The sequence below is a fragment of the Halichoerus grypus genome, chromosome 5 (assembly GCF_964656455.1).
Source record: "Halichoerus grypus chromosome 5, mHalGry1.hap1.1, whole genome shotgun sequence".
Lineage (NCBI taxonomy): Eukaryota > Metazoa > Chordata > Mammalia > Carnivora > Phocidae > Halichoerus > Halichoerus grypus.
Window position 1 is genome coordinate 70,011,880 of NC_135716.1, and position 27,912 is coordinate 70,039,791.

The 27,912-nt window shown below is 38.9% G+C and overlaps 1 long non-coding RNA gene across 1 annotated transcript; it reads left to right on the forward strand.

Moving 5' to 3' along the window:
* Positions 1–1,259: 1,259 nt before the first annotated feature.
* Positions 1,260–27,912, forward strand: LOC144381737 (uncharacterized). The gene is made up of 3 exons (XR_013447518.1): positions 1,260–1,318; positions 27,407–27,484; positions 27,716–27,912. It is a non-coding gene; the product is annotated as an uncharacterized LOC144381737 (long non-coding RNA).

Genomic DNA, 27,912 nt, shown 5'->3' on the forward strand with positions numbered 1-27,912 from the left:
AATAATGCTTCCTAATGCTATGCAAAGGAGTGTATAAATAAATACAGCACATTCTAATTAGGAGGCTGCTATGGACGAAGCAAGCTTACCTTTTATGAAGATGCTCATGTGTCTGTATTATGTTGATTCTGTTGACATAAGAAAGCTTCCAAGAACACCTCTCTCAGACATACTATTTTAGAAGAAATTGGGAAGGCAGGGGAGAGAGGAGAAAAGGGGAGAAGGGCAATGTGGCATAAAATTTATCTGCATGCTAGTCTCTCTGAAATATTTGTGGTTTGCCTTTCCATGAATTCCAAAGTTGGAGGCTGTCAGGGATAATCAGCCCTTCCCATCACCGACACCCCGTGGTTCTCCTTAATAGCTCCCTTTTATGTGCCGTCAGCCCTCCAAAATATATTTAGAAAAGACTTATTTAGAAGGAGGCATAAAATAAAATCCATGTTGCAGTTGAGTATTACAAATGATTTCTGGACTCTATTCTGTGCTATTAGGTTCTCTGTAGAATTTTCATACAAAGTAAAAAATAAACTCAGCCAGCTTGAAAGAGAACTCGTTTGATGAAAGAAACCAGCTTATTGTACAAAAGCCACTCACAACATCACGTGAAGGCAAATCTCCCTGAACATGGGAGTCCAACGAAGCATGTTTGCTTTACTTGGGAAATACTGGCCCCCAAATCCACACCTAGTGATCTTTCCTATAGAATATCCTAAGGAAAGTCCAAATGCGAAGGAGAGGATGATGTTCATCTGAGTATTATCTGATTTTACCCACAGCCCCTAATTTACCTCATGCACAGACCTTGTCCTAAGATGACTTGGCAATCATTTTGTTCGTAAGTGTTGATAGCGTTTCATTTGTTTGTTATATAAGATCAATGCCTATTGATAGAGGAGTAGCCAAATTCTGCTCCTTGAATTACACTTTTCCTTTTCTCCTCATTCAATAAGCCATTCCCCTCTTTCCTCCCCCAGTGCCCCAGTCTTGATTAGAGCCTCGTCAACTGTCACATCTTCGCCTGGGAAGAGCGAGCTGGTGCGTCTAACCTTGTGGACAGGGTCTTCAGATGATAGCGTGGTGGGAGTAATAAAAACTTGCCCTCATAGCATATCCGTCTTCTACAGAGTTTGGCCTTTGGGATAGTGCTAAGCCCTCCCAGACGAGCAAGACCCGTATGCTGAGGTCTGGGTGTGGGGACTTCCTGTAGGGGCCCTGGGGATTAAAAAAATAACTTTTATCTGTGTCCTGGCTGCTGACTCTTCTCTCTTCCTCCTGTGTTTGAAGACCTGAAAGTCCTGCTGGAAACACTGATGTGGTGAGTTTTGGATTTCTCCAGCACGTCCATGCTGTTGCCATCGAGTCCTTCTGAAAGTTCTCACATGAGTAACCATTGCCCTCAGTTAGCAATGAAGAGCCCCTGGGTGACCAGCCACGACCCATTACTTGTCATGGTGGGTCACATCCTTATTTTTAAAAAGACACTTTTCTGGTATAGAAAAGTCTGTTTGTGTTTGGAAAGAGAAAAATAGATGGACAGCATTTTCCTAAGAAAGATGTGCCCTCTCCCGGTGAAACATTGAAACTTTTTCTTCCTTGTGATTTTGGAAACATATTTTGAATTTCTGTTTTGATATTGTTTCATTATCTTTTATGAAGAAATAACAGTCTTCATAGATTTATCTGTGGTTTATATCTCTGGTTCATGTTTATGAACTAGGTTTTTTTTTTTTAATAACTGGGAGCTGTTAGATTGTAATATACATCTGAAGTGATGTAAGAAAACTGGTCAAAAGATAAATTGGCTAAGGCGTGTTTTATTATTTGACAGTGGTGCTGAAGCTGACACAGAATTATGTAAAAGAAATCGGTGTGATAAGGTTTTGTATGAGACCAGTAGCAGCTGAGCTCTTGCAAAGCACGATCCTTACCAAACCACAAAATTAAATGTAAAACATTGGCACTTTCAAGATAATAAACATTTTTTTTTTTTTATCAAAACAAGCAAATGAACATGCTAAACTTTCCTAATGCCAGATTAAACCGAAGCTGTAAACATTTTTTTCCCCTTCTGAGGAGAAAATTGTTGTATTTGTCCATGTTTCTCCAACTCTGCCTCATTAGGCTTGATTTACCTATTAGGAGGGGCTATTCACAGGCTAGCCTGAGCTCCTAAAGCACTAATTCTTTCCCTAAAATGCTTTGCTTATTTTTTAAATTTTTTTATTTTTTTGCTCTCCTTTGTTCACAAGACTCAGCCTTTCTTTCAAAATTGCACCCTCTCTTCTCTGTTGCAGTGTTCCTAGGATCCGAACACAAATGATCATTTACAAATTGAAGGTTAACACAGAAATGCATTGTACTTGTGATTTGATGAGTAAAAACAAATCACAAAATAAGGACAAACAGCAGTATTATCCTATGGGAACGAGCCTTGTGTATTGATCTATTATTTCCCAGCTTGAAATGTGCCACTATTGTAGTTTCACTTGATTATGAGGCTTTTTTATCACTTTCCCTGGTTGATTCAACTTGAGTGCTTCTGACATTTGCAAAGTTCCTCACATATTCTGCTGAGCAGCAGGGGAAACTTTGTTAATGAAGAAATAACAAGCTGAAGATTTGAATAAATATTTAGCTGATTGAAAGGAGGTATACAGTTAATTTTTTTTTTTTTTTTAATGCTGACAACTGAGGAAACTCACCGACATGCTTTGCTTGTGTTAGCTAAAAATGGGTTCCAGTGGATTCTTTACTGCACCACAGGGCACTTTCATTTCCTGATTCTATTATAAACTAAGTGGCCACCTGAACCTGCCAATGAACTTGTTCTATTGTGTTTTTCTATTTTTAATCCTGAAAGAGTAAACACATTTCTCATCAGATGTGTTACAGAGCACCATACATTGGAGAGATTTATGAAGGTGCCATTGGGTTATTACAGACCATTCATTTATAAATAAGTGTCTGTTCTGAGAGGAAACTGTGAACGATAGCAGCATTTCCATCATTCCACAAATCTATATTATAAAAGTATGTAGGTATTTTTTTTTTAATACTTGCTACAGTGGCATGGAAACAATCTGGATTTTGTGCCTTTTTAGGCTGTGTTTTCAGCCCTAATGTATGATTAAAGTTCCGGTCTCATAACCAAGGTGGTGTTTTATGAGACTCACAGTGGCAGCTGTGGGAAGGAGCAGAATGTTTCCATCAGGCTTCAAGGATTAATTCTGAGAGCTCCGTGAGCATGGCTGAGCTGTTTAAGGAGTGGTTGCTTGTGGACATGGACATCTGGTGGAAACTCCTGTTTTCTCCTGCAGTCTCCGCGCAGGTTCTGTCCCCTGAGAGAGAGCTTCCTGTGTCTGTTTCTAAGACACGTACCTATGTTGGCAGAGCATTTTTGGCACACAAGATTTAGTATCCTCATCTGAGAATGTCTGAAGCTATCTTCCAAAGAACCCCCCATATACCAAAATCTTTGAAAAAGACTCTTCTTTGAACCAGTGTATTGGGTGAAGGTGAGGAAGACCCCAGCACGTTTGGCATGGATGTTACTGAGTAAATGTCTCCTTCCATGTGTGACAGAACGTTCAGGATCATGACACTTAAGGTTGGAAGGTGGTCTACAAACCCCGAAGTGCCCTCTAAAATATGATGGAAAAGTCTTCAATTAAATGAATGATCCCAGGCACAAGGGGGCAGACATCTCTTTCTCAAAGAAGCCTATACAATCTTTGCATAGACATTGTTGTTGGAAGGTTTTTTATATTGAGCCAAAATTGGTTTCTCACTTTTACCAAGACCCTAGTGTTGTGTTTTGGGCCAGATAAAACAGGTATCCTCTTGTTCGGCTCACCACCGCTACTGATCCTTGAGAGTAGCAGTGACGCTCTTCTTTTATATACTAAATATCCATTAGTTCCTCTGGATCAGTGTTTCTCTCTACACTTGCATGAGAGTCACTGGGGGAGATTAAAATGCAGGTGGTTTTTCCAGATCATTAGATTCAGTTCTGTATTACGGTCGAGAAATCTATTCACCCAGGAAATAGAGGTATTGCTTTTATTCACGTTTTATAAATGAGGAGACTGAGGCAGAGACAGTGAGTAATTTGCCCAGGGTCCCCTTGCTAGTAAGTGGCACAGCTAGGATTTGAACTTCAGATCTTTAACTTTTGAACTTTTTGAACTTTAAACAGGGGTTTTCACTGCCACCATTTTAAGGGGGAAATGTAAGGTAGCAGCAGATAGTAAAGGATCTTGAATTATAGAAAAAGAACTTAAGACTTAATCATCTATGAATGGTACTGATATAGTAATAATTATAAATAGTACTAATACAGTAATAATTATTCTTTACTATACTGAATAATTGTGTCCACTGTGGTACCTACTCAGGGGGCACTTACCAGATTTTTTGGAGCAGAAATTCTGCAGGATTTTAAAATTTTGTCAAAGATAAGAATGAAAACAAACAAAAAGGAGCGATTTAATCTTTAAATAAATCTGTGGAATAGTTGGTTAAAAAATTTAAGCAGGTTTCTTAACTGCAGTACTTATCAGAGTCTTTAATGTGTTAATATCCATTTTTATATTCAGGAACATAATATATTATGTGGGGTTCTCAAATGTACTTGACAAATGCAGTTTTTTCTCTCTCTCTCTCTTCCTTGCCTTTTTAAGGAAGATCTCTTGAGGGGAAGCATCTTAGAAAATTCTTTGGGGAATGACCTACTAAGGTATGCCTTGAACATTTGAACGCATAATATCAACCGTAACTTCTGGTCACCTACCTAGTTATTTAACCCCCAGTACTTCTCCTACAAAGGTTGTTCGAACAGCAACATCGAATAGTCATGGCTTTGGAGTTTGTTTGTATTTACTTATTTATTTTTAAAGATTTTATTTATTTATTTGAGAGAGAGTGAGAGAGAGAAAGCACAAGAGAGGGGAGGGTCAGAGGGAGAAGCAGACTCCTGCGGGGGAGCAGGATGTGGACTCGATGGATCCTGGGACTCCGGGATCATGACCTGAGCTGAAGGCATAAACTTAACCAAGGATGGAGCCACCCAGGCACCCTGGAGTTTTTAAAAACTTACTTTACATAAAAGAGTCCATCTAAGCAGCCTTACAGGCCCATGTGACAGACTGTACTGAAGTATTCTGGAGCAGGAAAGCTGTAGGATTTGGTAGCATTGTCTGGATAGAAATAAGAGGTCAAGGGCAGCAGTTCAGATCAAAAGGTGCTGCTAGAGCTCCCAGCACAAGAATGTTAGAACCTGGTGCTGGAGTTTGAGATGTATGAAAGGTCACCAATGGTGCAGAGTAATGAGTGAGTGTGAAAGGAACGGAAAACCTAGGAAGAATTCATGGTCTGAAGACTCTAAGACCAGGGGAAAGAAATAATGTTGATAACAATAGGGAAGTTTTGCTAGTTATACCAGATTCTGGCATAGGGTGAGGAGGGGAGGGAACAAAGAATAAATGTTCAGCAAGCACTTGATATGTGCTCCATAGTTACTCCCCTTTATCAAAATTCATAAGAGCTTCAGGGGAAATCATTCTATAAAACAAATAAAAGAAGAATTTCTCTCCTTGAAGGGAGCTGGCCAAGTCTTGAGTTCTACATGATTCCCTCTTGACTCTGTGGCTTCATGGTTGGCTCTGAGAACCCCTGGCATTTCTCATGAACATGATTGATCAATTCTAAACAAACATGTTGAGTTTGAGGTGATGGCAAACTACTCAAATGTGAGACATTTCATTGTGAGTTGTAAATCCAAGAATTGAGTGCTTAAAGTAGTTAATGTGGTTCCAAATGGAGAGCTACTTACTGGCTCTTCATGCATTGAACATATATTCAATAAATGCTCAAATAAATACATTTCTCAAGAAAGACTTGTGTGGCCATGTTTTTGGGAACTGGAGTTGTGATATTGACATGAGATATTGAATATTTAAAGAGACAAAGCTCTTTTGCATATGATACAGTTAATGGGTTGAATATTTCTCCATCCTCATCTAACGAATCACTTAATCCCAATCTGTAATATAATGAAAAGTAGTTTGCCATGGGAGGAAAAACAATCATAAAAAAAATTGCATTTCCTTCATGAAAATGGAATTTTGAGAGTTTGGCCTACAAGTTTCATAGAAAGAAATGCTATCTATAAAATTCACATCTTCCATTTCCCAGACAATGTACTTGTTATCTTAAGGCCCAAACAGAAACACGAACTCTTACTGAAGAGTATCAGTAAGTGCCCCTTACCCCATTTTGTTTCTGATTGACTGAAAGTTCAGGAATAACAGCAGTTATTTACAGTTAGTTACATTTGTAGAGTGTATGAATTTCCTATGTAAATGACCTTAATAGACTGCCTTAGAGGATGCAAATCCTTGTTGTTTAGTTTTAATCTTGATGCTGGGAAGCAAATTTGCAATTGCTGATGGATACTGTCCTTAGGTTCAATCATCAGCAGATGTTAACTAAACTACAAAGGCATCATTTGGCTGAGGCAACCTGTTAGCCATGGGGATTATCAGATTAAAAATGGAAGTGCACTCATTACTGAATCAACATTATGTGTCAACAGTACTTTCTGGGTCATGCATAATAAATATGAATATCATCTTGGATGAAAAAAATTACTGGCTTTATGCAACACGTAATGTTGAGAAAAAGTTTTGACTTTCATTCTTAATCCTGTTCATAATCTTTGCTAGTGAGAATAATGTTATATCAGTGCTTTTCTAGTCCTATGAAGAGGCAATGTTGCTGTAATTCAACAGAACTGAGTCAGTTCTTAAAATAGAGATGTTTGTAGAACAGAGAAGAACAATTCATCAACCTTAATGGAAGTATCCAGTGAGAATATCCAGCTCCCCTTGTTCCAAATTTGTGTTCATAAAACAACCTCTGCTTTTATAATTTGTTTTCCTGGGGAGATTTATCTACCAAGATTGGGTTTGCAAATAGTCTCCATTTGTAAGTCAGGTATGTGTGTCTTTGTAAACCTTTGAATTTATATATGGTTGATGAAGTTGTCTTTTGTAAGTTTACTTAGCCCTAGTGTTCCCTTTTAGCTTGATGGATAATGGGTGTCCTTAAAAAGTTTGAATTTGGGGCTCTGCAATCCTAAGGTCAGTACCTGGAATTATACCCTTCTACCGAGGAGTAAAAACCAGAAGGTCTATTTTTCTGACATTGTAAAATCTTGTCAGCACCATTTGTCTTATCTATGACTATTGAAATAAGAAGATGTCTGTATATGACATTTCTAATGTAAATCAGAATTGAAGAATTTTCTCACTCTTTGTGCCTGCTGAGTCGCAAATCCTTTATGGATCTATGGTAGACAGTCCCATTGCTGGCCCTGCCTCTTGGTGTTTATGTCCACATGTGGTCCCTCTCATGCTGACCATGGGTTTGGCCACTTGATTTGTGTTGGCCAATAGAACATTAGCAAGTAAGATGTAAGCAGAACATTTATAAATGTTTGAACAATGGGTCTTGTTCACTCGGAAAGCTACCTTTTGGGAGCCGGTTGCTATGCCATAGGAAAGCTTATGCTAGATTTGAATAGTGATAGCCAAGTAGAAGTAACCAGAGGCCCTGGAGGATGAAAGGACATCTTAGAAATTCCAGCCCCAGCCATGGCCCCAGCTGCAAGTGCTATGTGAAAGACCTCAGCTCCATCCTGTGAAGCAGAAGATAAACCCAGAACAGCCCAGCTTAGTGTACAGAATTGTGATAAATAATACATCATTATCCCTTCAAGCCAGTAACTTTTGTTGAGTGGTTTGCTGCACAGAGGTAGATGAATGAAACGGTTCTTTTGCCATAGTTATAGACCCCTTTATCTTAAATAGATCAGTATTAAATATTCAAAGGACATGATATCCAGTTTCTGGGGATAGCTTACTGAGTAGTACTTATCCAAAGTCCCTTAAGCCCATTTTTTAACCTCTTTCCATACTTGAATGGTATTATACTGCCACCTGGTGGCAAAGACTAATTGTTCTGGATGTTTCATGGAATCTGGTGAGTTGAGCCAGTAGCATTTGTGAAACTGTTAAAATATGAAAATGTGCACATAAGCACAGAGAACTCCGGGGACCAAAACGAACGAGGAAAACCATTTTGTGAAGTGAAAGGGCTGAAAATGACCGAGTGCATGCCCCTTGCAAGAGGGCTGAGGCCAACTCTTAGCTCTTAGCTCCCAATCTCTCTAGAACTGCTGGGGGCTGTAGGCCAATATGGCGCCACGGCAAGCAGGCTAACTTTCATCTCTTTTCTCCTAGGCTAAGAAAGAGAAGGGCTGGTACTCAGAGGTGAAAGTTCACTGCCTGCTTCTTTCTTCATCATCTGAGTATGAAGTGAAACGTTCCTCAGCACTCTTAGGGATTTGCTAAACCTTTTTGATGTGGGCAAAGACTGCCGTGAGTGGGGTGGAGAGTGGGTAGGCAGTGGAAAATGAGAGTTTTCAGGTGCTGACTTACTTTGATATCACCATGCCGGCTTTGCAGTCATCAGCAGGAACCCATACTATCAGGAAGCGAAGCAGAGAAGCCTGCTGCGGAATGACTCAGCAAGCATGGCCACCTGGCTCAGCCCTCCTCATGCCACTATGGGCTCTCTCCCCTTGTAACTGAGCTAGTCTGGGTTTGTGTCTAGGGTTCTGTCATTAGGAATACCCTTTCTTTTTGCTGATTGATTGAAGGGGCTACTCAAATACTTCTGGGGCTTGGGAGGATACCCTGTGTCAGAACTGCAAATTTCTTTCTAGAGTTAATTTTTTTTTTTTGTCAAAGAAAAATAAGTAATTATATTTTTGTTGTGTGTTTACCACCAAGATACATCAGCACAACACCTATTGTAATAAGTAGTGGGTGTTTATTTACGCTCATGCTAAGTCTAGAGGAGAAAAAAAAAACTTTCTTCCAAGTAAAATGATTTTATCTGAACTTAGGATGTTGAAGGAAACACAGTACTTATTTTATCTTTTCAAGTTGAAGTAAATTTCTCTTAACATAATATATGTTACAATAATAGCATCTAGTTAAGATTTCATTATGACATTTCAGTTCAATATAATACACAGTCCCTGCCATGTTTTTATAAAACATTACTCGGTATGAGATATTCACATTAACTACAATTGCTGAAATGACTGATGTTTAAATCTAGCGACAGTTTCTATCATTATTAAACTTCATTATAAAATAACGTATGTGGGTGGAATTGTGGCTTGATGCTTTTGTAATTTGCTCTCTACCTTTTCAATGTACTTTTCAGTTACATCAACTGAATCATTTCATCTCATAGACGTAAAGATGAAGGAAAAGAACAAAAACATGGCCATTAACGGAAGCAGTGCAAATGTGCATAGTTAATGGAAACCATTTTGACATTTTGTATTTGATTCCATGGTGTACCTACTCAAACAATTTCAATGGCGTATTAGAACAAAATGCTACATTGTGCTCTTCACTAAGAATGCAAGTAATAGACTTCAAAAATTACCTTTTCACTGGAAGTATTATCTGCTGGAAATGAAGAAATGTTTTACATTATGAGAGGCTAATAGCAGCAAGAGGAAGCCGTGGGCTGGCATGGTAACTCAGGCAGGGGAAGGATTTGACTCTTTACTCTCCAAAACGCATTCTTTCATTTGATAAATACAACAACAATATTTTTCGAATTCGTGGGTTCTAATTTTTTACATCTGTTGACTAAATTGTTACTAATCCAAGTAAAGGCTTGTGCTGGTTAAGATGGAGCCCAGATCTTGACTTGCTAAGGCAGAGTGACTGCTTTGGAATATGCTAATTTTGATTCTGAGACGCAGACTCGTAAAAGTAAAGAGAAAGTTTAAAAATATCTGACTGAAAGAAAAATAGCTCCTTGGCCTTCCATTGTACATACTAATGGGCAGCTTATTTATTGGGAACAAATATAGTTCCTGTGGATTTTATTAAAGATGTGATTTATAGGAGAATTTTGATATAGGACAGGAATGAAGATGCCAACACGTTAAGGAAGTAGCCCCAGTTTTAGGAAGTATACACACACTCTATCTTTCATTAAACTATTTTCTCACACAGGAATACCTTATCTGATTTTCATAACAACTTTGTGAAACAAGCATGATTTCTTTCATTTTCTTCACGTGAAAACACACTCAGAGAAAATAGGTGGTTTGCACAAGTTTACACAACTAATAAGAGACATTTCCAGGGAATGAACCTGCCTCTTGAATCTGAGGAAAACATGGAGGTGGGGAGAAAAAAACAGGAAAAAGATCAGTGCTACAAGACCAAGTGTAAGAAGGCTTTTAGTCAGGGCTGGCCGGGTTTTAACTCTGGATGTTGACACTGATTTAGGGTGGAAGCAAGGCTGGTCGAAGAGATGTCAGTGATAAAACTTGATGATGGTTTTGTTTTCAGCAATATGGATAACATAAATTAACCAGGTACTAAGTGACTTGATATCTGACTGTAGGTTCCAGCAGAACGAAACATCAAGATCTGGCTTCCCATATACCTAGCACCTACCCTGTAGCTAACTGTATTGATAGAATAACACACACTGCCCATGGTTGGCAAAAGCCCAATGCTGACCTCAGTGAATCTCTGCTCTGGTGTCTTGGCAATTTGATGGAAAAGGGAGAGGTAGAATCTAGGTCAGAACTACAGGGAAACCCAAAGACCTTCTTCTGTAAAAGATAGGCTTTGAGGAGAGAAGGCAAAAGAGAGGAAGCCTGGTGCAACCTCCCTTTCAATACCTTCTATTCTCTCTGTGTATTTTTGCAAGGCAGCGGGCAACACAAGTTCCTAGCTCTTCGTCCACTCCAGGCATCGAATGGACACCAACGATTCAGAGTGTCTCATGGTCCTGTTGCTCAAGATGGGGCCTTCTGTGAAAATTTACCCTCCTCATTGCTTGTCCAGCAGTTACAGATTGGTTGGAAGCCTTTCCTTATGTAAAGGTTAATAAGAGGCCTGAACACCAAAAAATATCAATTTCTGTGTTGTTTGAGAGAAGAAAAATGATAAAGGTCTACAAACACCCAGGTGGCCAAAAAAATTTTTATTTATTTTTTAAAGATTTATTTATTTATTTTAGAGAGACACAGAGAGAGAGAGTGAGAATGAGTCAGGGGAGGGGCAGAGGGAGAGATTCCCAAGCAGACTCCATGCTGAGTGCAATCTGATGTGGGGCCGGTCCCATGACCCTGAAATCAGGACCGGCCAAAACCAAGAGTTGGATGCTTACTCAACTGAGCCACCCAGGCACCCCAACCAAAAAAAACCATTTTAACATGAAAATAAAAATTAGTCAATTCACTGGTTGTGCTGGTCTTAAACATAAATCAATTCTTATTGTCCTGGCCAATTCCTCAGACAATTGAAACAATTGTGTGTGTGTGTGTGTGTGTGTGTGTGTGTGTGTGTCTTGGGGAAAGAGATGCATAGTGTGAAAATTTTTCTTTAAAACTAGCTCCTTCCTTGGCATGGAAAACTTATTCTTCTAGAGCACTCATCAGACCCCTTCATGTTGGAAGAGGGCATATGATTATAAGCATCACCACGCAGAGTGTACAGCCCCCAGTGAGGTTCCTTTTTTAAATATCTCCATTTGAGATTAAATATGTCAACAACTAGTGCATTTCTCCTAGTTGAGAAGGCATAGTGTTATTTCCTCAGCTCTAATTCATCTCTGCAGATTCTGTTTTTAAAGCGGACACTTCTTCAGTTCTGAGGTAAAGTTCCTATCTCTAGAGAGGGCAGGCTCTAGTTTCTCTATGAAGAAGCAATCGCCACATTTTCTGGTTGAGGGATTTCTAAAGACCAATTTCCATATAAGAACATCGGCCAGCAGCTGAATTGCTAGTGCTCTTAGGCAAGCAGGGGACTCATCTTTAGCCATTTGGATAAGTGGTTTGTCACAGAGGCATTGTGGGGTGTGGGGACTAAGCCAGGGCAGGGCGGTGGTGCTATCCAGGGAGGGCAAACACAGTGAATTACAAAGGATCAGGAGAACAGTGGAAGATGTCCCCTGGATATGTTGGGGGTGGAGGATGGAAAGTCCGTGCTCAGGGGGTCTTCAGAAGCTCAGTCCCAAGCACATTAGATAACAGGCAAGGGGGCAGAGACTTAGTAAGGGTTGGGATTGGGGCTTTTAGGACACTCAGGGGCTGGACTCTCATTGGCTCACTGTCAGAAAAATACTAAGCCTCACGTCCTGGTGGGGTTGGACTGATGGGACTTTCTCAGACTAATAGACTATGGGCAGTCAACACAGTTGACTGTTTTGTAAAATGGGAACCGTGGAAACATGGAAGGTTGTTGGGCTCCCATACTTACACATGGAAGGTTAGGGAATTGGTTGGGACAGATTTTGGTAGGATTTTGACTTGATGGACACTGTTTACAAGGACAACTATAAGGTTTTGAGAGAGTTCTCTTCTGGAACAATTCAGGTGCTGGAGCTACAAAAGGGATGTCTGGACCTCAGGTGCCCCAAGTGCAGGGAACAAGTTTTGCTGATTCCTGGGAGGAGGGGGCACTTGCTGCCTGCCTGTTGCCAGGTAGACAGGTGTGTAGGCAGAGACAAGTGACCTATTAAAGCATATGCTTCTTTGTGGAAGCTAACAGTAATAATTCTCGTGATAGTTGTTATTCCAAAAACATACACACACATTTTGGTTGTTCACATAAAGGTATTTATGCCAAGAATGTGTGCCATGGTGCATCTACAACTTACATTTGGACCACTACCTATTAAGACACTGCAGTGTTCTCCAAAATGAGAAACAGCAATTTTCCTTAGAGAAACAAGAAAAAAATAAACTCTAGAAAAATCTGCCATTGGATTTCAGAGATTTCTGTCTAAAACTGTTTAGTTTTCATCAAGCAGTACTTTAAAGTATAAACTGTTGTTACTTAAACCAATAAGCCATGTCTTCAGCTCTAGGCATATGCATTGGAAACTATATACAATGAAGAAAAAACTGGAAAAAGGATGATCACAGGATGTGAGAGTAAAGACAGACAATGATGCCAGGTGGTGCCTTGGAGCATAATAACCAGAACAGTATGTCAAAGCACAGCAATCAATACCAAAGAAAAATCAACACATATTCAACGTCGTCCTTACAGTGTTAAGCTGATTATCCACTTCAAGTAATTGAGGCAGTAAGATGAATGTGTTCAGCAGCCTTTATTTTTCTGTTTTAGAATGCAGAGCTAGGTATAAAGGTTAACTGGTGTCTTATATTGCTTTTCGTTCCTTATCTCAGTCATAGATTTCCAAGGAGAGAGATACCTTTTCCAAAGACTGAGTAATGCCTGCGTAGTTTCTATTATTTTAAAACCATGCTATCAGTGTAAAAGAATGTAAAAAGAGCAATTTACGATGTTTTCAGTTACATACACATATACATAAATACATATAGACAAGCCTGAAACATATAGGCAAGCTCATATCCATACACTAATACACAGCATTTATATCACTTGAAGGCTTCAGGTGCTTGAATTTCAGGTGCATGAAACTTCAAACAGACCCTTTTAGAACAGATATCTCCACCTTTATTATTTTTATTTTTTTATTTTTTAAAGATTTTATTTATTCATTTATTTGAGAGAGTGAGAGAGAGAGAGAGCACATGAGAGGGGGGAAGGTCAGAGGGAGAAGCAGACTCCCTGCCGAGCAGGGAGCCCGATGCGGGACTCGATCCAGGGACTCCAGGATCATGACCTGAGCCGAAGGCAGTCGCTTAACCAACTGAGCCACCCAGGCGCCCGTATCTCCACCTTTAAGGAGGAATCATCATCTGTATGGACAGGAGACTTGCACTCCACTTGCTGAGCTAAAAAATGGGCTTGGATAACTCCACACTGAGGACATTTCCAGGTCTCCATTAGGATTGGAGAATGTCTGTTCTCTTTAACCTTTCTTTCTTTTTTTTTTTATTTTAAAGATTTTATTTATTTACTTGTCAGAGAGCGAGAGAGAGCACAAGCAGGGGGGAGCTGCAGGCAGAGGGAGAAGCAGGCTCCCCACTGAGCAAGGAGCCCGATGCGGGGCTTGATCCCAGGACCCCAGGATCATGACCTGAGCCGAAAGCAGATGCTTAACCAACTGAGATACGCAGGTGTCCCCAACGACTTTAGCCTTTCAAGACAATATGGTTGTCTTCACTAGTGAAACATTCTGTTACTTTATCACTCTATTTCATCATTATTAACGCTTAAAATCCCTAATGTGTTAGCTTGTGAACTCTGTTGTTTTTTACTTGCTGGGGAAGCACCCTTCATGAAGGAATATCATGATAACATGATTGTCTCGACTTCCTGTTCACAAACCTGAAGTTCTCAGTCCTTTAACCTCCCATAGAAAATCCCTTCACATCCCTTCATTTTCAAGATTTTAATCTGAATCTTTTCTAAGCCTACATACGTATCTTAAGTCCGCATGCCTTATTTATACCTCCTCAACGACCAATACCCTGAGAATGGCCAACTTCTCGTTCTTTTGAACATCTCATAATAATTCTTCTGTAGCTCATGTCAAGCACAGCATAGAGGTTAATAGCATAGCCTCCGTAGTCAGCAGACCTGAATTTGAATCCTAGTTTTGTCTTTGTACAAGTTGCATAACATGTCTAAGCTGTATTTCCTCCCTTCGTGCAGATGAATCATTCAAGTCAAGGTACGTGATAAGTGTTCCATAAAAATTAGCTTTCATAATTACTGCATTGGTATTGTATTTCTGTACTGCATAGATTTCCTTATGTATAAATGCTTTATATATGGGTGCTTCCAAGCAGAACCCCAAATATGTATGTTAGGGGATCAGACACACAACCAGGCTTATTAAGAGGGCTGTGGGGCCGGCAAAGCAAGCATCTATTTTTATGAGGATTCTAGGAGATTCGAGGGAAGGAATGTACCTATGGGTGGTTGAAAGTCAAGGAAGCAATTTTTAAGCACGCTTTTTCTCAAATGATCCTTCAGTCCAGATCCCCAAGGTTTCTGTCTAAGACGTGGGATAAATGAGTTCCATTTAATAGCGTATAAAAATAATAGGAGTGTGTCAAGAAAATCTCTAAAATATACTGAAGGCAAATGTCAACATGATTTTGTGCCTCAGGTGACAGACTATGATGTTATTGGGCTGAGAATATTTTTTCATCTGTTTTAGTGAAGTGACTGTTGAAGCATTCACAGCACAAGTAGAGCAAAGAGGACTCTCTATGGCATAGAGTTGGCCATGGGAAGAGGGGAAAGCCACAGTCATCTCTGGAACCCAAGGACCTTGGGTGCTGGACCCCACTTCCTATGCGGTGGTGTTAGTAAACAGGAGAGACTTGAACAGAACTCACAAGGGCACAATAAAGTATGCATGAGGAGCAAACCAGTTTCCAGAAGAACTCGATGTGCCAGCACAGTTTTGATACCATAGCAGAACCTGAGGATTTCCTGAATTTGTTGGGTGAGTTTAAGATAGAATGGGATTGCCATATTCTGTGGAAGGATGTTCATCTGGAAAAGGACTGTTATTGTGATGCTAGTGTATAGCCTGAGCTGATGAGGCATGAAACAGTGGATTAAACATTTTCCTCACAACTCCCTGTAGATCCCTTGAGGGCAGAGCCTTACTCACCTGTATTAGTCTGCTCACCTTATTATAAATGACTGTAATAGAATCCCACAGATTGAACAGCTTAAAAACAGAATTTTATTTTCTCACAGTTCTGAAGGCTGGAAGTCCAAGATCAAGGTCCTGGCAGGGTGGGTTTCTGGTGAGAAATTTCTTTTTGGCTTGCAGATGGCCACCTTCTCCCTCTGTCCTCACATTGCTCTTCCTCCCTGAGTATGCACTTCTGGTGACTCTTTCACTTCTTATAAGGACTTCTTATATAGGACTTTTACCAGTCTTACTGGATTAGGGCTCCACCCTTATAACCTCATTTGACCTTAATTACCTTCTTAAGAGGCTTATCTCCAAATACAGTCACATTAGGTTTAGGGCTTCAACATAGGACTTTGGTTGGGGGGGGTGGTGGTGGTACACAGTTGAGTCCATAATCTTCTGCCCTATGGTCCATCAAAATTCATGTCTCTCAGGGTGCATGGGTGGCTCAGTCAGTTAAGCATCTGACTCTTGATGTCAGCTCAGGTCTTGATCTCAGGGTTTTGAGTTCAAGCCCTGCATTTGGCTCCATACTGGGCATGGAGCCTACTTAAAAAAAGAAGAGAGAGAGAGAAAAAATTCATGTCTCTCTCATATGAATAATACATTTACCTTATCCCAACAGCCCCTAAGTCTTAACACATTCCAGCATTAACTTTAAAGTCCAGAGTCATATTTAAATATCATCTAAATTCAGTATGGATGAAACCTGAAGTATGATTCATCTTGAGGCAAAATTCTTCTCTGGCTGTATACCTGTGAAGCCAGAGAAGTACTTCCAAAATACAGTGGTGGGATGGGCATAGGATAGACAGGCTTATTCCAAAAGGGAGAAATTGGAAATAAGAAATAGATGATGGGCATCAAGGATGTCTAAAATCTAGCAAGGCAAATTCCATTAGATCCTAGACCTTAAGAATAATCCCCCTCCATGCTCTGCTTTCCAGGCCCACTGGAATGGTTGTCTTGCCTTCTAGAGCCACTGCGGTGGCCTTGCCCTTTTGGTCATGGGTTGCAGCCTTGTCCAAGAGGCCTTTGTTGGGGGTACAATAGGCCTTTGCCTGCTGAATCCAAGGAGGTGGCCCCACCCTCTGAAACTGAGGAGGAAATGGCCTTCCCTGGAGGCCCGTGTACTCTGAGCCTGCGGTGCCATTGGTAGCCCTGCCGACCCCTGAATCACCTTGGGGCCATTATTCTCTTTCTTTGAAGGATGCAATATGCTTGTAGCTGGATAGCTCTATTGTCCCAGCCTGTAGAGCCCTAGCAGTCCAGAAGCCTTTCTGTCCCCTTAGTCCAAATGGGCAGTGTCTCTGCTAGGAAAATCTCACCTGTTTCTGGCTTTTGCTGAGATGACTGATTAAATCCATAGGTATAGTTTCTTGATGGACTGCTTGTCCAGCTGCACCTTTGGTGTTCTCTTCAGAACACGCTTTCTCATTTTTTGGAATATGGATAGGCTGAGAATTTTCCAAGTCTTCAAGTTCTGGTTCCTTTTTGTTTAATAATTCCTTCAATTTATCTCTCTCCTCTCACAACTTACTATAAACAGTTAGAAGGAGCTAGGCCATGCCTTTAACACTACTCTTTGAAATCTCCTCTGCTAAAAGTCCAGGTTGTTACTCATAAATTCTACCTTTCACAAAACACTAGAACACAACTCAGCCAGTTTCCAGCAACATGTTTCTCATTTTTGTCAGAAACCCCATCAGAAGCACCTTAAAAGTTCATTTTCCTATCAACAGTCTCTTAAAGCAATGTAGGCTTTTCCCAACATGTACCTCAAAACCCTTCCAGTCTGTACCTATTAGTTTCCAAATTACTTCCATATTTTTAGATATTTGCTATGTCAGCACCCTACTTCTTGGTATCAAAATCTGTCTTAGCTTGCTTGGGTTATCATAACAGAATACCAAAGACTGGGTAGCTTTAATAATGGAAATTTATTTTCTCACAGTTCTGGAGGCTGGAAGTCCAAGATCTGATGAAACCAGGTCTGATGAGAACTTTTCTTCCTGGCTTACCGATGGCTACCACTCACTGTGCCCTCAGGACCTTTCCTTTATGCATGTGAACTCCTGGTTTATCTTCTCTTTTTATAAGGACATCAATCCTTTTGGATTAAGGCCCCACCCTTGTGACTTCATTTAACCTCAGTTACCTCCTTAAAGACTCTATCTCCAAATATAGTTACACTGGTGTTAGGGCTTCAACATAAGGATTTTTTTTTGGGGGGGGGGCATATTTAGTCCATAACATAATTTTTATTTTATTAATCACACATTCACTGCAGGGGATACATCTTTATTAATAAGCCTGGCTTGCTACAGCAGACCATCAGAAGAAATGGAGTGGGGGCTGAACATTGAAAGTATGAAGATTAAATTGGTCTAAAATAATCCTGGACCCAGCATATTAGAACTCCATCAGTTCTCACCAGAAAAGTCACCCCTATACAACCAAACCTGAATGCACAAGATGTTTATGAAATCCTTAGGAGATGAAATATTGGGAGCATTTTACTCTTTTATTTTTTTATTTTTATTTTTTATTTTTTTAAAGCTTTTATTTATTTATTTGACAGAGAGAGACACAGTGAGAGAGGGAACACAAGCAGGGGGAGTGGGAGAGGGAGAAGCAGGCTTCCTGCAGAGCAGGGAGCCCAATGCGGGGCTAGATCATGACTTGAGCCGAAGGCAGACGCTTAACGACTGAGCCACCCAGGCAACACGAGCGTTTCACTCTTTTAGTGAGCTAATTGAGAAAGGTGGTAGGAAGGAACAAAATTAAGGTATCTGTGACTTAGACAAAGAGTATGAGAAAGTGCAGACTCTAGAAGACCCCAGAAGGATTTACCTGGGCATGTGGTTCTAATACTCAGTAAATCACACAGCAGCCACAGGACAACAAAAACAGAGAGTGCCAAAAAGTATCAGAAAAGCTGATATGAAATGTAACTTGGTACTCATTGATTTTGATACAATTTTTTTATATCCTGGAAAGGTTAATTCTACTTGGTGAATGTATTTTAAGAAAATAATTCAAAAGTGGAAAAGCTAGTAGATACCATTTCTTAACATTTAGTGTCTGGTTTACTGGGTATTAATTAGGGTATAACCACATTATAAACAATTATACAATCTTTAAAAATGATAATTATACATTAGTGCTTATGTAGAAAGTATTGTGTTGTCACATTAAGGGAGGCAATCCAGAATTAAATATATATATATATCACATGTTTTTGGTTATATATCTGTATATACACACACACACACACATTTATACAATGTTTATATAAATGTGTGTATAATGTTTATATAAATATATATGAATATATACCAATTTATATGTAAACTTGTAAGTATATATAATTTTACATAGATGTTATATATAAATATACAGTGTATATACAGTGTATATATGTTTTTAAATATCTATACATAAAAAGCAGCTATGTTATATAGCTGAGAAAAGCTTGAAAAGTGTATGCCAAAATTAAGAATGATTATCTTTAGGTGGTGAGACTATGAATATTTTTAAAAATATATTTTCTTTCTTTTTCAACATTGTGAAACATGAGCATGTATTGTAAGTGCAATAAAAATGAGATAAAATTATTTATCCTTCAAAAAACATATTCTGCTAAGTTACCCTATCAGATAGTTGTATGGATTTTATCCCTGCCTGTGAGAGAGCCCACTTGTCACACCCTCAGTTGTTGGGATCATATTTTGCCCATTTTTGCGTTCCTCCCATGCAAACTGACAGTGCCTGCCATTTTGTTGAATGAATGATACCCTAAGGTATTTTCTGCCATCAGGATCCTTCTCTTCCTTCCTGCTGTCCCTAGTTGTACTCCTTGCCGAGATTTCTGCAATGGGCTCTAATATTCTTACAACTTGTTTCCCTTTCTCCTCCTACTTGCGCGGCTTGCGTTGTTTCTTGAATAAGTCACTGAAACTGATTGAATCTCCGTTTCTTAATTTTTAAAAAAATAAAAAAAAAGTGGGAAAGGGGTAAAGTGCTCGAGAGACATTAGAAGGAAGAACAAGGGGATGCTACTTATTTCCCTATGAAACGGTAGCACTCGGTGCCATGCACCCACACCTCCTGGAAAAGCTGTTAAAGATTGCAAATCAAAGGGAAAGAAAATGAATCATTTCCATGCCTATGGGACAGGAGAGAAGTTAAAGATAAGTAAAAGATAGTCTCTGAAGAAAAGACATAAAGTAAATCAAGATTAAAAACTGTGCTTTTTTGTTCCCCTTCTTCACAGAATCCACTCCCCGTTCCTTTATCCTGCTATAATGTGGCACAGGCACTCTGGAATGCTATGAGACGGGAGACAAGAATATGAACAATGAGCTGAATTTTTTCTTGCCTCCTCTAAAATTGGTCTTCAGCAAAGTGAAAAGGAAGGTTTGATTGCTACATATGAGTATCTCCCCAGAATTCAAACCAAGACTTAACTTCTCTCTAACAACATGAACCTGAAATGAAATAAATCACAGCTCACAGGAGACATTTTTGCTCCTCCTTTTAGAAAAAATAATATTATAATCTAGTTCATTGAAATTTGAGGGGCACTAGGGTGAGCATTAATTGTACACAGGTAACAAACGTTAGGGACTTACATTTTCTGAAATTTTAGCCTCCCACCCCCCACCCTGTGTTGCCTGGAATCCGAGATTAAGAAAGGCTACAGAGTTTGCTTTTGAGACTTTGGTGTGGTTGCTATGACAACAAACTTTAGGGCATTGTTGTCTACATGGAATCGCAAAATGACAGATGGCCCATTATGAAACTGTACATATTTGGAGATGAAAAGAAAATACATCACTCTCAAGTCCGTTCATTGTGCTGGTATAAAAAAGTGGGGATATGATCACTGAGAGGGGTGAGAATAGGCGCCCGGAAAGGAAAGGTTAAAATAAAACTTTATTCATCTTGAAACCATGTCCACTGACCTGTAGATTGCTTATAGATCGCTGCCTCTCCCTGCTTATATAAAGAATTCTATCTAATCAGGTATTTATTTGGCACCATTCAGGGCAACTTTGAAACTTTCTGTATTATGACTACAGTTAGGAGGCCAAAATGAAATGGTGTAAGGACAACAGGGTAAAACTCTCATGTAATGACCACTGGGAAAGTTTGGATTCCTTCCCCTTGGGTGCTCTTGACAGTATGCTGGGTGATATAGAGGATCGAATGGCCAGAAAATCTGGGTGTTTTTCCTTGTAGGTCTGTATCAGATATAACCTATTGGGATTACAGGTCAAATGGAATAATATCAAACTTCAGACACATGATGTGAAGTTCTGAGCCAGGTCCTGAAAATCAACATTGCAGATCAAGGAGATAAGTTTAGGAACTTACTGTAAAAGGCTTAGCGATGTTGGCTAAGCTGGTAAAGCTCAGTATGGGCAAACATTGATATGTCTGCCAAAGGATACTGTTTATTACCCAAATCTTGATACCTAGTCGAGGAAAGTGATAGTCTTGTGATTCAGTGATCATTTTTCAGAATGTCTGCAGAGGTGTACTTACCTGTCTACTTTCTATTATCTATCTATCTATCTATCTATCTATCTATCTATCTATCTATCTATCTATCTATCTATCTTCATCTATTTATAAATGACTGAAAATCCCTGATAATGAGTGTGGATCTTGAGTCATGCCATAGGCCACGTGTTAATGGAACTAGACACATTTGACCTGTTTTCAAATACAAAGGATGATGATGAAGAAGGGAATCCTCTGTGGTCCCAAAGGGGAATTTCCAGAAGAGATGTCTCAGCTCAATATTTTGAAAACTTTCTGAAAGCTTTCTCAAAACAGCATGCTGCCTTAAAAGGTAGTGAATTCCCTTTTATTAGAAGTTATTAAGCATCGGGCGCCTGGGTGGCTCAGTTGGTTAAGCGACTGCCTTCAGCTCAGGTCATGATCCTGGAGTCCCTGGATCGAGTCCCGCATCGGGCTCCCTGCTCGGCAGGGAGTCTGCTTCGTCCTCTGACCCTATCCCCTCTCATGTGTTCTCTCTCTCTCAAATAAATAAATAAAAATTAAAAAAAAAAAGAAGTTATTAAGCATCTGTGTTTGGCCTCATGGCAGGTATGTTGTCAGAAGGACTTACTGATCAGATTGGAGCCTTGGCTAGATGGCTGCAAGCCCTCTTCCAGCTTTGAGATCTACTATTCTCCAGTTCCTGAGCTGGGCCTACCATGCTCATCAAACTCCTGAACCATCAAAGTCCTACATTCTTCAGGCCCAGATGCTTCTAGGCAGGGTCCACAAATCATTCACAAAATTGGATAGTGCAGTTGAGAAGGAGTGGATATAAGGACAAGGCCAGCATGACTAAATTTATTCTTTTTGATGACTCTGTGGCATATTTTTAACCTTGGCCTCTAAGGATATAAAGTCAATACATTAACCCTGATGACACTACCTCTTTACAAAGATTCTTATTTAAGTAATAGAAACTTAAGGCTTGTCAAAACAAGGAAATGAGGCCATTTCGCCTTTCTAAAGAGCTCCTGTAGTAAATCAAAACATATTACGTTGAATAACGCTTTCTCATATTTTAGCAGCATAACATTCATCAAGAAATAGTTTTGCTGGTTAGAATTTTTGTTGAATGTCATAAAATGTTATTAAAAAATCTCTAATCTTGGGAGATAGCTGTATGTGTATTGCGAATACACACACACGCACACACAAATGTGTAAGTACTACTCATTTTTCGCATGTTGGCATGTTGTAAAATTCTGTTTTCTTTTCATTCCTAGATGTTGTAAATAAACTGGATCTGTACAGTAGGTTTTTGTCAGACTCCCAGAAAGACAATTTTATTTTATAGCACATCCTAGAGTGACAGCCAGAAACTGTTCTGCACCACCTCAGTACAAACAAAATTAGCTTTTCACAATATTTTTGCAGATGTTAAAGGTCATTAATAGAATGAAACCAGATGACTAAAGCAATACATTTGGAATGATTGGGTTTTATTTTTCTCTCTAGCTTAAAGACACAGAGTTCCATTTTCTCTGTTACTTGGCTACATTTCATTTTTTTTTTTCAGTTATTTAATGGTTTCCAAAATCATAGAAGTAAAAGTGGTAGGATATGTATTTCTTGGCTGATGCCACCTTCCTTTTTTTGATGGAGTTGGAATTTTATGAGGATGAAAATAGTATTAACTGTTCAAAAAACCACACTGTTTAACAATTGCCCTTGCTTTCTGTTTTTACTGAGGTCAAATTTTTGTTATGAGTCATTTGAAATCCTCTTTCCAATTAAAAAGAGAAGAGATAATTAACTGGAAGAAATGCTACTAGATTTTTCTCTCAGAATAGAAAGGAGAGAGCTCTTTTTTTAAGTACCGGGACTTGATTAAGAGGTGCTGTGTGCTTTGTTAGGACAGACTGGACATGCTGCCCGTCCTATCTGTTTTATTTGCAGCGTCTGGGCCACAAGGAAGAAGCTACAGTTAACAAACTACAAGTGCGTATGATTATGACAGCAATACTTACAGATCAGCTGGAAACACCTATACTTCTGGAATGATCCTGCCTTTTTTATTCAGCAAAGGATAAGTTGGAAAAAATTTTTCCATCATGTTAGTTAAACAAAACGCAACATGACTCACTCCATTTTTTAGTGAAAATGAGGTAGCAACAAAAACCTTCTCCTGGTTTCCCAGAATGCCTCGTGGATGTATGGTGCCTATTGAAGAGGTTAATGGGTTGCCCTCCTATCTGGGACAGTGTAGCCCTTCCCTGCCTTCTTCCTCGCCCTCCCCAACATAGCAAACCACACAGGAAAGTGAACTTTTCTGCAGGGGAAGGTCCTTAAGAAAGTGGGAGGCAATAAGATGGAAACACAACTGGATGGGCTGGATTGTGGTCAGTGACACTTTTCCTATGGAACCAGACGGAAAGCAGAAGCATCAGTCGGCAGCTGAGGAGGTGGGCCAGTGAAGGCATCTGAGGCCTGAACCAGATTGTTCCATCATAGCACTGGGTTCAGTCTCTCCCTGTGGGCTCCCAGGACAGTTTCCTCCACTATTTAACCCAGTAGTCATGATGCAGATAGTCATGAAAATAATAGTGTGTACTTATTCGAGCCAGTGCAAAGGAGAAGCATCCTTCCCCCTCCCCCACTGAGGTTAGCAGGGCTGGTGGCTGAAGTGAATTTTGAAAGAAAAGTACATTTCTAGGGAACAGAGTTGAGCTGCCTGGTCTGTCTGTCCCTTCCGGTCTGAGGTAGGTCTACCAGATTCTAACTACTGGAGATGCTGTTGTTGAATTTTGTGAATATTTAAAAATATTTAAAAGTGTAAAAATAGTTTATTCTTATCTTCAAATGTGTTTGATGTGAAAGAAAGATCTACCTTTGTAAGGTTTCATAGGAAAACCAGTTGTCCATGTATTGAAGAAATAACCCCCCCTTATTTCAATGCTATCATATTCCAAGTTCATGTACGCACAGGAAACTGTTTTTGATCTTTTATAGCCCTTTCCCTTCACTAGTGCTCCCTATTAGTACTATAGCTCTGTAATATATTTGAATTCTTGGTACTCTTCTTGTTATATTTCAAAATTATATTGGTTATTCTTATGCCTTTATTAGTCCTTACAATTTTAGATTTAGTATTTCAAATTCCGTAAAATCTTATTGGCATTTTGATTATAAATGAGTTGAATTGATAGAAGAAAGTGGGGAAAATTCAACATCTTCAAGATAATGGACTTATCTACCCCAATTTTTCTATTTCTATCTCAATTATTTTATGTCCATGAATACAGTTTTACATTTTTTCCCCACCCAGGTTCTGCCTGTATTTGTATGACAGATGCTAGTACCACTCCCACACAGGCTGAGCCAGATACCATTTTAAGTAGTTTGCATGTATTATTTCATTTAATCTTCACATTAACCCTCTGAGAAAAGTGCCAATTATTATTCTCATTTTTTCAAATGAGAAAATCAGTCTAGAGAGAATGAGTAATTTGACCAATGTCATGAGGCTATTTATTGAAGGAGCTGAATTGAAACCAAATTGATCTGACTCCATGGATTCTAATCATTATGTAAAGGTAATTTCTGGCTTTCTTCGTGCTCTATGGATTATATTGTTATTGCATATGAAATATTTTTATTATATTTTTTATTTGGATATAACTGGCATATAGGAACGTTATTAATTTTTGTACATTGGCTCATCTCTAGCAATCTTTCTGGGCTCCCAGACTACTTTTAAAAGTTGCCTGCAGAAGGAAGCAGTCAACAAAACCAAAGGACAACCTACAGAATGGGAGAGGATATTTGCAAATGTCTTATCAAATAAAGGGCTAGTATCCAAAATCTATAAGGAAGTTATCAAACTCAACACCCAAAGAACAAATAATCCAATCAAGAACTGGGCAGAAGACATGAACAGACACTTCTCAAAAGAAGACATACATGAAGAAATGCTCAACATCATTCAGCACCAAGGAAATACAAATCAAAACCACAATGAGATACCACCTCATACCAGTCAGAATGGCTAAAATGAACAAGTCAGGAAACAACAGATGTTGGTGAGGATGCAGGGAAAGGGGAACCCTCTCAAACTGTTGGTGGGAATGCAAGCTGGTACAGCCACTCTGGAAAGCAGTATGGAGGTTCCTCAAAAAGTTGAAAATAGAGCTACCCTATGAACCAGCAATTGCACTACTAGGTAATTACACCAAAGATACAAATGTAGTGATCCGAAGGGGTACGTGATCCGGAGGGATATGTAAACCCCATGTTTATAGCAGCAATGTCCACATTAGGCAAACTATGGAAAGAGCCCAGATGTCCACTGACAGATGAATGGATAAAGATGTGGTATATATATACAATGGAATATTAACCATCAAAAAAATCAAATCTTGCCATTTGCAGTGACGTGGTTGGAACTAGAGGGTATTATGCTAAGCTAAATAAGTCAATCAGAGAAAGACAATTATCATATGATCTCACTCATATGTGGAATTTAAGAAACAAAACAGAGGATCATAGGGGAAGGGAAGGAAAAATAAAACAAGATGAAATCAGAGAGGGAGACAAACCATAGAGACTCTTAATCATAGGAAACAAACTGAGGGCTGCTGGAGGGGAGGGAGGTAGGGGGATGGGGTAACTGGGTGATGGACATTAAGGAAGGCATGGGATGTAATGAACACTGGGTGTTATATAAGACTGATGAATCACCGAACTCTACCTCTGAAACTAATAATACACTATATGTTAATTAATTGAATTAAAAAAAAAAGTTGCCTGCAGATTCTTTTGGGTTTTTGTACAAACACATTGTATGCAAATAATGACAGTTTTGGCCTTTCCTTTTCAATTGTTCTACTTTACTTTTTATTTTGTCTTATTACAATGGCTAGTACCTCTGGTACAGTGATGAATATTAGGAATGCTAGTGGGTATCCTGGTCCTTTTCCTAACTTAAACATTTCTGCTTCAAAAATGTTACTCAGCATGATGCTAGACATAAGGTGAATCCTCTATTTTGGCTATTGAATTTCCCTTCTAAAATATATTTTCTAAGAGCTTTTATCATGAATGGATATTGAATTTATTGAATGACTTTTTTTTCACTTTTAACCTGGTAACATGACAATTAACATAAATAAATCACCAAATGTTAAACTGTTCTTGAATTCCTGGGTTACATGCTACTTTGTTGCAATATTTTAAGTTTTGAAACATTGTTGGATGGGATTCACAAAATTCTTTTTTCTTCTATTTCTCCCCTCTATTTCCATTCTCTGGAATATTTTGTTTAAGTTAGGAATTTTGGATTACTCTAAGATTTAGTACAAGAGTCACCTTGTGACTCTCTTGGAGGGAGTTTTCTTTAATGCTTATTCAACTAGTTTTTTTTTTTTTTTTTAAGATTTATTTACTTTTAGAGAGCGGAGAGAGGCAGAGGGAGAGGGAGAGAGAGAACCTTGAGCAGACTCCCTGCTAAGTGCGAAAACCCATGCAGGGCTTGATCCCACGACCCTGAGATCATGACCTGAGCCAAAATCAAGAGTTAGATGCTTAACTGACTAAGCCACCCAGGTGCCCCTATTCATCTATTTGCAGATTTTATTTTGTCTTGACTAAATTTTGAATTTTTTAATTTCAGTGAAAATTGTCAATTTCAGCTGGGTTTGTATTTATTGACATGTTATCCACTGTATTCCACTATGAGTAAAAATATTAAGTCTGTTTGTAGTTATCCTTTTCTCCAATTCCTATTGTTATTATTTTCATGATTAATTTTGCCAGAGATTTTTCTGTTTTATTTTTTCAAATGTCAACTTTTCTGTTGTGTTGTTGATATCCACTGTTTGTGTACATATGTGTGCACATTTGTGTGCTTTCTGTTTAATCAAAATTTTCTTTAAGTCATGTTTACTTCTTTCTTTTTCTTTGAGTTTATCTCATTGCTATTTTCTACTTTCTTGAGTCAAATGCTTAACTCATATATTTTTAACTATTATTATATTCTAATATGGGAATTTAAAAGTATAAATTTGCTTCTAAATATTTCTATATTCATATTATATAATTTTCAATATATATTTTTAGTGCTCTAATTGTTATGTACTTTTTATTATTTTTGTGGCTAATGAATTATTTAGGAGTTTTTTTTTTTTGCTTTTTTTAGGTTTCATACAATTTTTTGGAAGAGCAGGAGAGCTGTATTTTAAGATTTATGCCCAATTTTACTGCATTATGGTTAGAGGTAATGTATATGATATCAATTCTTTACAATGGTTGAGTGTATATGATATCAATTCTTTGGAATTGATCTCTTTCTGGATCTATCTTCCTGTTAATGTTGTTATTCAAATATCTGTCATTTTTGTCTCCTTGATGTATCAGTTTGAAAATTAAACTAAAACTTTCCTATTATTATGGTATACATTTCTCCTTGTGATTTTTTAAAAAGATTATTTATTTATTTATTTGACAGAGAAGGAGACAGCGAGAGAGGGAACACAAGCAGAGAGAGTGGGAGAGGGAGAAACAGGCTTCCTGCTGAGCAGGGAGCCCAACGCAGGGCTCAATCCCAGGACCCCGGGATCATGACCCGAGGCGAAGGCAGATGCTTAACGACTAAACCACTCAGGCACCCTTCCTTGTGATTTTTAAATTTTTTGTTCTGCTTAT